Below are 11271 nucleotides of genomic sequence, written 5' to 3'. Positions count from 1 at the left end.
TTGTAGGCTTTCTGTTTCTTTGGGGTGCTGCAGTATTCAGGGGTTTCCAGGAAGCCTGGTCCTGAGGGCTCTAATGGAAACAAGCTATTGAACTGCTCCATGTCAACAAAACCTGCTCTTGCAGGAAGCTTTTTGAGGCATGGGTCAGTTCTAGCAAGGTGGGAAACCTGCAACGGCAGGGGCTGCTGGTAAATGGTTGCTTTCTCTGAGAGGTTACTTTCTTGGGATGAGTGTTTATCCCACACCTACTTCCTCCTGTTGTCAGGGTAATAAAATGTCACATCCGAGTGCTGACTTTGGAGATGCAGCTTCCTTCTGTCTCTTCTCACAAACTTGCTGCAATGCCATGTCTGTATGGTCACATCCATGTGAACCCTCATTAAGCTCATACTGCTCCCATACTGACTTGCACTCTGGCCCAAACTGCAGCTTTAAGTGGAAAACTCAGCAGGAGAGCAATATAAGAAAACACAGATTTATCCTCCCCACCACCCTTTTTGCAGCTGGCATTATGGCTAGAGGACCCAGACACTTCTCACCACAGCTGATCTCAGCTAACAAAAGCTGTCTCCATGGGGTCCACCATCAGCCCCTGGTCACTTAGCAGGAAAGAGCCAGAGCTCTTTTTAGCCCAGATGATTCAACACAAAGAAGCCTTTATAGCTCAGCAGCAGGCATCTCGCGCCTCTTCTCATCACGCCTTTTCTCAGGTTTTAAATACAAGGGGACAAACGTTCTTGCAAACCCCCGATTCTGTCAGTTCCTTAAGCATATGCCTGTAATGCTGTTCCTGGCCTGTAAGTGTCTTTAAACGGAAAAGATAGAGCTCAGGAATCACAGGACACTGCATGCACTCTGTCTCTCTCAAAGCCAGCATCTTCCCTGGCATAAGCTAATCACCACTTGTAATGTTCTGCATTTGTAGGGCAGGATACTGAATAACACGGAACTGAAACTTCAATGCAAGCAGCTGTGCTTCATGAAGAACGAACAGGAGGTCCTCCATGCCAAAGGGTATCACAGCAACCATGAGCTCAGCCATATTTTAAAGGGATTAGAAGTGCATAGATGGTAAGAAGAATTTTAATAACAAAAGACTAAATGGATGCAAGTTTGCAAGCACTAGGAGCTCTCCACTTTATTGCAAAGATACGCTAGTTACAAAGGAACAGCAGGAACAAGCCTTATCCCACCCTGCCAGCTGCAGTGAGGCTTGCAGCATCCACAGAAACAGCCCATACCTGTCAGCCCTGGCAAGGAGCCTCCACTAGGTAGCAGCAGAATAGAAATTCATGCTATAACTTCCATATTTATATGAATGACCAGTTCAGAAAGCAATACTCAATTTTTGGATTTTCCCTCTTCTTTTTTGTTTGTGATTTACCATTTGGATCACATTTTCCATGTTTTCTTCAGAATCTCAGGGATTAGCCTGGCTGTGGATACCTTTAACACCAGATACACACCTGCCAAGGCCTGAGCAGGCAGCAGCTCTGGAAGTGACCTGGAAAAATGTGAAGTCAACCTAAATACCTGCAGTTTGCTTCTGGGCACAAAGATGCCAAAGCATCTGTGCCTATACAAGGCTGAACAACTTTGCACTGATACTTAACCCTGATGTTCTTCCAGTTTCTCTCTAGCAAGTTGTCTTCGGAAAAGTAAGAGGACAGAGCCACTGCTTGCTCACTTAATGTATAACTCAGGGGGAAAAAAGCACCCTGATTTCTTTCCTGCCTCTGTTTGGATGAGTGAGTAAGTGAGCTTGAAATAAGACCCCGAGCTGTTAGAAGGAGCACAGGAATCGCTGGCTGTAGCCACCTGCTTTCCAGCTCACAACCCTTAGCCCTGCAGTTACTCCTATTCCTAACCTGGGGCATGCCTTTCTATATCTCTTGCCAAGGCTGGGCCACTATTCAGAAAAAAGAAATCAGGGAAAATACATGAAGGAAGAGGCAAGTGTTTCTGAAGAGGAGGATAAGAGATCAGTACCACAGAAACTGTTTGGTTTTATCCCTTAAAAGATTAATGAGAAAAGTGCACGTGACTTGGAGCAGGAGTCCATTCCACAGCAAGCGCCACCTCCTCCAGGCTTGGCATCAGGTGCACTTCCACTTTCTAATATTTTTGGACAAGGGGTCAATTTAGGACGGCACGAAGGGTGAGGACTCCTTGGAAGTTAGGAACAGCATTATTATTACTCAAATCTTCCACACATCTCTAACACAGCTAAGTGCCTGCACACAGGTGGAAATCCAACCTCTGCTTCTCATTCTAGCTTCAAAACAGTAGTCATCTTAACTGGGTCTGAAGATTCGAGCACTAGTAATAGTAGCATCTCTTGTTGTTGTTGCTGTTTGTCCCTGTCCCTGAAGGCAGTGTAACAATGAAAGCCTTAATATTATTTCAGCACTGAAAATAGTGTCCTCTTATCTTGGTTATGTCACGTTCCTGCACTTGTCAAATGATGACCCAGAAGAGGCAGAGCCATATCAGATGGTCTTCTCAGTTCTCTGGAGTCAGCCAGGTATAAGGTTTGACTGGGCATTATAAAATATTTATCAGAAGACATGTGGTTGAGCTGACATCTCTGATCACTTGTGGGGTTTTATGACACAGCACGTCAGGTTGTGTTTCGCTATGCAGGGCTGTTGTTCTCCTGAACTGGCATCTCCCTGGCTCTATCACTGAGCACTCACAGTCAAGATTTATGATGTGGATGTGCATAGTGTAAACCATACCACGTTATATCCTGTGTGTCTTTCTAGAGGCCCAGTCACTGTGCTCAGTAAGCTCCAGTATAAGATCCTACTTAGATTCTCTGGTTATAACTAAGTGAGATTTCACTAAGAATTGAACAGGTGGAAAAAGTCTTTTTTCATCTTCTGAGACTCAGTTCTCTCCTTCGAGTCACCCACCTGAGACACCTCTGCCAGGGTGCTGCGTCGCACACCGAAGACGGTAGTACCTTGTGCTTACAGAAAGGGGTGTGATATCATCTGGGTTTTGAACCGTGAGCTGAAACAGTGCCCCTGCCATACAAACAAGCTGAGTCACGGAGACAGCCTCAGGGAGAGAGGCCGTGGGCACAGCAAATACAATCCAGTCCAAAGCCCTGTCCCTGAAGGACAACACACACAGAGCTGCTTCCAGCAGCTCCTGTATGAGCTGGCTTAAACCTGCAGCTGACAGTTATTTTCATTCTTATAGATAAAGATAAGCTTTGGATACGGCAGAGCGGTATTTGGTGTAAATCAGTTCATTGAAGCTCAGCCAACTTGTGTCAGGGCTGAAATAAAACTGAAAAGAATAAGTCATCCATCCCAATTATTTTATTTTTATTTCAGCAGTTCTAAAATAATTCAAATGACAGCAGGTCTTGACAGCAAAGAAAACATCTTCTGTGCCAGAGAGCCTGCTCACAGGCACAGGGAGAGGATTGCAGGCTGGCAAGGTCACGGAGAGGTGGAGCACACCAAGGGACCCTACCAGGGTGCAGAAGGCGAGTGCGTCTCCCTGGCCCCGCTGACCTGCCCTGCCCCTTACTGACCGTTTGCAATCTGCTCAGTCTTGGGCAGGTCCCAGCGGTGCCCCATTGATGAGGTACAGCCTACACTTGCTCCAGGCTCCTGGAGAGAGGTTGTGACACCGCCATGTGCAGCCATTTATAGGGGACATTGGATAGTGGAGATTTATGCCTGATGATTTGGTCTGCTTGGCATAGAAAATGGCTGTTTTCTAGGCAAAAGTAGCCTATAGGCTGTTGTCCGTGATGTCTACTCCCATATTTCATGATCTGCAATAGCAGCAAGCTGTAGGCAGCAGGCAGGGGGTGGTGGCTGTTTTATTTCACCACTACAGCCAGAGGGAGCATGGGGCTAAACCTGGCCACCTCTAGCTTAGACTTTACAGGTGATCCTCTCTTGATTCAGCACTGACAATCGCATCACGTTGAGGAATTTTTCAGAGAAGATCCTGGTGACTGCCTCCATTTTGTTTTCTGCAGGTCTCTAACTGTTTCCAGACACATGCATGGCACCCCTTGTTGCAGTCTGTTTGGTTAACATAAAACCACAGTGTCAGCATCTGCTTATATCCTACCTTGTCCTCCACAGCTTTCCAGCTTCTCCAGCCAAGTGCTGGCCTCACCAGGTCTCTGTCAGCTCAGAATCCTTTCTGCAAAGTTTCGTTAAGCCTCCCCCTCTTTTTTCTGCTCCTCACTGCAGGTGGCTTTGGCCAGCTCTTCCCTAACAGGCAAGGAGGTACCATTTCCCTCTCTCTCTGGGCTCTTGTCTCCAGAAGTAGATTAAACTTCAAGAAATGAGATTTTTATCTGCCTCAAAGCCCCTTACCACAAAGCACAGGTGAAAAGGCCTCAAAGGATTGCTTATCATGCTGCCATGATGGAGGAGGCTGAGCACTTACAGTGCAGTTGAAAGGGAGTTGCAGTCCTCGCACACACTGGCAGCTGCAAAAACCCAGCACTGATGAAGTAACATCATATTGCTTTACTCTGCTCTGCCTGGATGACTAGTGCAGGTGCTGGTATCTCTCATCACTGGAGCGAAGAGCAATTTCCGTGCTGTGAGCCAGTTGACCTGCACCAGGATGAAGTGACCTACTCCCCAGGAGTGCACATTTCTCTCATTTTACAATGGAGGGAGCATGAAAACCTTCCTTGAAAACCAATATCTGAAATTAGGCAAGTTTGTAGTAGGTAGGATATGGCAGAGGGAGAACACAGACCCACAAAGGGCTCATCCAGCAGTGCCTGATGGCTGTGCCTCCCCCAGGATATCGCATCCCTGACCCTCCCACCAGCAGTCGTATGTAGGCTATTAAGTGTTCGCCATGGCAAGCTGCTGTGCTGAGAGATGCTGAACCACATCTGGTCCAGCTCAGCATGCTGGAGGCTGGCACAGGCATCCTCTCCACAGACCTCCTCTCCACAGACCTGATCCTCACCAGAACCAGGGACATACCCCTGCCAAAAGTCTTTCCAGAACTACTACATTTCTGGGATTCCCTTTATCATCTTTGTGCATTTTAAGGCAGAAATTCTGCCTGAGCCACCTCCCAGCAGGGTTTATCTGAAAGCAGCACATCAGGGACACGGGTTATGCCATCTTGGGCAGTGGAGACCCCCTTGAGAAGATTATGCCTGTGGCTCTGCTCTTAGTCACCCGCTCAGCTGGCAGAGCTGCCTTGCCTTCCCCACAGGAAGCATTTCCACTGAAAGGGAAAACTCAGTGCTTGTTTCTGAATCCCACAGAGAGCAAGACAAATCCACCTGTGGGAAAAAAAAGAAGAAATAGAGTGTGCAAGTTTTGCAGGCAGCTCTCGTGACACCTGGCATCAGTTGCACACCTCTGTCCTGCCTGCAGGCACTACAGAAGTCTTCTGCCCTTCCCAAATCTGTCCTGGAAGAGCTTGTCTCCCTGCTGTTCGGAGATTGTGGGCACAAGCAGGAGCTTGAGAACAGTCCTGGACTTCAGGAGTTTCAGCTTTACCTGCCTGTGGCATAGGCTTGACACCAAAATGGTATCCCTAAGCCACCTGGTTGTGCTTCTCTTGCACTGGGCCATGGCAGGAGCAGAATGAAGCTGGGCAAATTCAGCCTACAGCTTCTCACGGACTCAGTTCATGCCTAGTGCCAGTGGTCACAGAGTGGCCTACACACACCCTTTCATCTTCTGGTTAGTAATAAAACAGGAAAATTATCCTTCCTCTTACTCTGCCTCCCTTAAGGAAAGGGGTAAGGAAAGCATACATCCCTGAAGCTCATGGAAGGTGGTTAAATATCGTCACAGACTGAATGAGCATTGTATTCAGCCATCCCTCAGTGCTTCTTCTGCCTACCAGCACTGGTCAAAACTACGATGCTAATGTGGGTGTACTCCCATGGGCATATTCTGCAGCAGAGTTTTGATTCTGTTGTGAGGTGGGTGTTAGCTTCACCAGCATCGTCATTTTGAAGGTGGGAGCACAGGTTTTCTCCTCTACCGATGCCTTGGAGATGCCCTGAGGCAGACAAATCTGTGTACTTGCACAGAGGCAGCAGGAGGATTAGGGACAGTTTTTTAAGCCTGAGTCACTCCTCCTGATGCTGAAGGGCTTACTCCCATTGCACCAGTGTGGCAGGGGCAGAAGATGGCTCCATTTGAGTTTGGCTTCCCTTAGCTAGAAGAGCATGGTGCTTTCCTCAGGCAGCAGAACAGGCTGTGTTCCTTACTCTGTGTTTAAATCCAGGAGATTTGGGTTTCTTCGATTCTTCTTGCAAGTCATATCCTGTACTTTGCAACTAATTTCATAAAATACTTGTGGGAACAGAATCGGACATGCTGCATCTCTCCCTAAAACTAACATGATCCTACTAGAGTGGGAGTTTGGGGGATTAGTAGCACTTAATTCCACAGTTCTTTGAGTAGTATGAATCTTCCTCGTACGCAGGTTGGAAGAGTCACAAGCTAATGACAAATATTTGTTCTCTTTAATTATGTGTAGCAAGGAAGGACAGCCCAGCTCCCTCCAGCTTTCTTTCTTCATCACTCCGACAGCCTCAACACCACCTGTTCTTAGAGCAAAGCAGGCACAGAAATAAAATCCACACTGAATTTTGGACAGGGCATCACAGACTTGTAATGTGAGCACATGCACTTTATTTATAAGTACCAGCACACCTAAGACATCACAGACCTTCCTGATCACAGAATCACAGAATCATAAAATCACTTAGGTTGGAAAAGACCTTTAAGATCATTGAGTCCAACCATAAACCTAACACTGCCAAGTCCACCATTAAACCATGTCACTAAGCACATCTACACATCTTTTAAAGACCTCCAGGGACGGTGACTCAACCACTTCCCTGGGCAGCCTGTTCCAATGCTTGACAAACCTTTCAGTGAAGAAATTTTTCCTAATATTCAACCTAAACCTCCCCTGGTGCAGCTTGAGGCCATTTCCTCTCAGCCTATCGCTTGTTACTTGGGAAAAGAGACCAACACCCACCCCATTGCAACCTTCTTTCAGGTAGTTGTGGAGAGTGATAAGGTCTCCCCTCAGCCTCCTTTTCTCCAGACTAAACAACCCTAGTTCCCTCAGCTACTCCTCATCAGACTTGTTCTCCAGACCCTTCACCAGCTTCATTGCCCTTCTCTGGACACGCTCCAGCACCTCAATGTCCTTCTTGTAGTGAGGGGCACAAAACTGAACTCAATATTTGAGGTGCAGCTTCACCAGTGCCAAGTACAGGGGCATGATCAGTGCGCTACTCCTGCTGGCCACACTATTCCTGAGACAAGCCAGGATGCTGTCGGCTTTCTTGGCCACCTGGGCACACTGCTGGCTCATATTCAGGGTTGTTGTGACCCCAGTGCACGACCTGGCACTTAGCCTTGTTGAACCTCATACAGTTGGCCTTGGCCCAATGAGCCAGCCTGTCCAGATCCCTCAGTAGAGCCTTTCAACACTCCCGCCCAACTTGATGTCACCTGTAAACTTACTGAGGGTGTACTCAATCCCCTCATCCAGATCCTTGATAAAGATTTTAAACAGAACTGGCTCCAAAGCCGAACCCTGGGAACACCACTTGTGACCAGCCGCCAACTGGATTTAACTCCATTCACTACAACTCTTTGGGCCCAGCCACCCAGCCATTTACCCAGTAACCTTTCTTGCCTTCTTACCTTCACTTGCCTTTTAGAAGGCCCACCCCTAGCAAATTGTTCAGGTGAAGCAGGGAATTAATGTATTATTTCTGGTCACCGAAGGATTTCTAGATGTTGTGGAACACAGAGGCATCACTGCAGTTCTTCCACAGTCAGACAGAAAGGAAGGGAGCGGGGCTGTAGCTGCTGTCAGTTGTGAAACGCTCCACAACGTGAAGGGAAAGCCATACCTGACAGCTGCAGAATAACTACCTGGTCCATCTATCCAGCTCATTTGGGCATCTATGGGAAGAATTTTGATGTAAATACACATGAAAAAAGCTTACCAGCAGTGAGCAGACGGACATCAGCCCCTTTTTTGAAGCAGATGGGTTTTTGTGACCCATGTGCCCTCTGGGCACAGAAAGTTCATCTGAACCGAGCAAAGGCACTTCTCCATTATTGAAGTGTTCGAGGTCAGGCTGGACAGAGCTTTGAGCAGCCTGACCTAGTGATAGATGTTCCTGCCTGTGGCAGGGTCTTGAACCAGATGATCTTTGAAGGTCCCTTCCAACTCAAACCATCCTGTGATCTGAAGAGAGTGAAGGCAGCTGTCACCTGCATCTCCACGCCACTGACCTGGTGGCTGCCAAGCACAGGACAGTCACCCCTTGCTGTCACACTCAGGGGCTTAAAAATAGGGTTTTTACCTGAAGCTGCATAGCTGGGACTTACCCAGCCTGACCCCAGGCCCATGCTAGGCCTCCCCGCCCACAGCTGGCGCTTTGTGTCACAGCTCCTGTTTTGGGATGTGTCCACTTCAGACAGCAAGCCCTCAGGCTGATTAGATCTTTTCCTGAGGGTCAGTTAATCTTGTCAGTCCAGAAGAAGTGAAAAAAAAAATCCGTCTGGTCTTTCCCCTGAGCTGCTTTTCCTGTACATCACTGTTATTCTTCTACTGCCCTTCCTCCGTGCCCCCATCCCTCACAAGCCTTGTTGCTGAAATTCCCTCGGGAGCCAGGACCAACCTCGCAGGCTCCCACTGCTTCACCTCGCTTCTCACCCACCAAGGACCTTGAGCACTCTCCCTTGCCTTCCAGGATCTCCCAAAAATGGCTCCTACTCCCCAACAGCTCTTCTCCTCCTTGTCTTCCTCATCATCATCATGTGTTCACCCCTCTCCTTCATCTCTTTCATCTGGGAAGACAGATTAAGCCTCCCTCTGCTTTGACCAAACCCTAAAAGTGTTGGATCACCCTGATACTGAATCCACTTTCAGACTAATCAAATTTCAGTCTTTAGTGGTAAATCACATCATATAATCTCTGCCTCTATCAGCCAAAGGGTCTTACAAGGGTATCCTTGGAAAAACAGAGCTTCCTGCTCATTTCAGGAGAAGCAAGCGCTGATGATCCCTCTTCCATTTTGAGAAGAAAGGGGTTTCCTCTGAAATGTAATGAAACTTGTACAGAAGATAGCTCAAAAATGGGTACAATCATCACTCCAGGACCAGGTGTTGATCTTCACCAAAGTCTTGGCCTGCACCACTATGCTATGTCTGAAGCAGCATCCTTAACCTGAGGATATTATTAAATGGCACATATTATTTTTGCATTTAAAAATATTCAACAAAAGCTAAAATTAAAGGAGCATGCTCTTCAAAGCCAGGCTGGACAGACCAAAGCACTGCCAGCTCTACCTCTCACCACTCTGACACTCAACCCCTTCCCTGTGGTCCTCCTGCTCTGCCTGGCATTCCCGGCTCACTGCTGGCTTGCAGGGCCCTTCTCTGGTTTATTTCTGCTAAGTAATCAGACAAAAAAAGAAGTTCCTGCTCTTCTTGTGTAGCTCTCAGGTGGTGAAAAACCACGTTCAACACATTAAATTACTGGTGTAAACATGTTGCAGTGAGGAGACTGGAAGAGCTGACCCAGCAGGCCGGTCTCACCCTGCAACACACGGTTGGGTTTCACAGAGTTTACCAGCAAATGGAATAAAATGCATTTAAAGGCATCCTGAAGCTTCAGACCAAAACACCGGAGGGGTAACCAGACCTCAGTAAGTGCCAGACCCCAGGCTTTCAGGAATCTATGGCAGCAGGAGGATGGCGTGAAAAGAAACCCAGAAGCTGCTTTTCGATAGGAGTGTCAGCCTGCTGAGTGCCAGCAGCGTGCTGTGAAGCCGTGCGTCTCCCAGTGCTGCCCGCCATGCTCCGATGGCAAAGAGGATGTCATGCAGCCATGCTGGGACCTTCCACAGCAACACCTGGCTGGTGGAGCCACATCTCCATAACCCACAACCCCATCCTGGGGTGTCCTACAGCACACTCCAGATGTGGGACTGGGCTCAGCATTTATACCTTCTGCTCTGTGGGGCTGAGAGATAACGTTTTCAGGCAAGAGCTTGCCAACTGATGACCTTTCCTTCTGGACTGATTCTGGGAAAAGGGAAGGAATAACCCGAAGAGTGTCTAGGCCTGGAATTTTGGGTTGCTGAGAGAAGTTTCCTAGCACCTATAGCCCAAATCCATCCTGATGTAGTTGGATGTCTTTTGAGTTTTTTAAATGGTAAAACCAGGAAATGCTTCAGGTGAGATGAAATCTTTACAGTAAAGCACTGACAGCAGGGAGAAATCCAACACCTCCCATACTATCAGCAGCCAGCTGAGCAGTGTCCTCCCATCCTGAGCCCCAGCAGTGCTGCAGGGGGAGGCAGGGAAATTCACCTCCCCAGGTCCAGAGGACACTGGGAGGTGCTGTCTTGGTTTTGGTGGTGATAGAGTTAATTTTCTTCCTGGTAGTAGTAGAATGCTGTTTTTTTCAATTTAGTATGAGAATAATGCTGATTCCACACTGATGTTTTAGTTGTTGCTAAGTAGTGTTCACACTAAGTCAAGGACTTTTCAGCTCTCCATGCTCTTCCAGGTGCACGAGAAGCTGGGAGGGGGACAGGTGGGACAGCTGACCCCAACAGACCAAAGGGATATTCCATACCATATGACATTATGCTCAGTATATAAATTGGGGGTGTTGGCCAGGCTGAGGGACCACTGCTCAGGGACTGGCTGGGTGTCAGTTGGCAGGTGGTGAGCAATTGCATTGTGCATCACTTATTTTGTATATCATTATTATTATTAGTAGTAGCAGTATTAGTATTTTCCCTTCCTTTTCCGTCCTATTAAACTGTCTTTATCTCAACCAATTAATTTTATTTTATTTTTCTGATTCTCTCCCCCATCCCACTGGGGTGGGGGGGGGAGCAAATGGCTGCATAGTGTTTAGCTGCCTGCTGTGTTAAACCACAGCAGGTGCGTACCACCCCTCCCCCTTGCCAGCACCCTCTGCCCAGGGCCCTTGAGACTATTCAAAATGTGTAATCTTATATAACTTAATCATAACGAAATTCCAATAATTTGTATTCAGTTATATTCATATAAAATTAATCATCAGAGGCATTATTTTGCATGTATCGAATTCTGCTCCTCTGATAGATTTTAGGAAACCAGCAAGCATATCACTTCACTGTTCTTCATACAGTACTTCTAAGCTCAAAATCCTATGACATCTGAGAAAATCTTAAAATATCTATCAGTTTCACCAAATTGAAATGTTGGTGTACTTTAACT

This window comes from Phalacrocorax carbo, chromosome 1 (genome assembly GCF_963921805.1).
Source record: "Phalacrocorax carbo chromosome 1, bPhaCar2.1, whole genome shotgun sequence".
NCBI lineage: Eukaryota > Metazoa > Chordata > Aves > Suliformes > Phalacrocoracidae > Phalacrocorax > Phalacrocorax carbo.
This window is presented reverse-complemented; position numbering follows the sequence as displayed.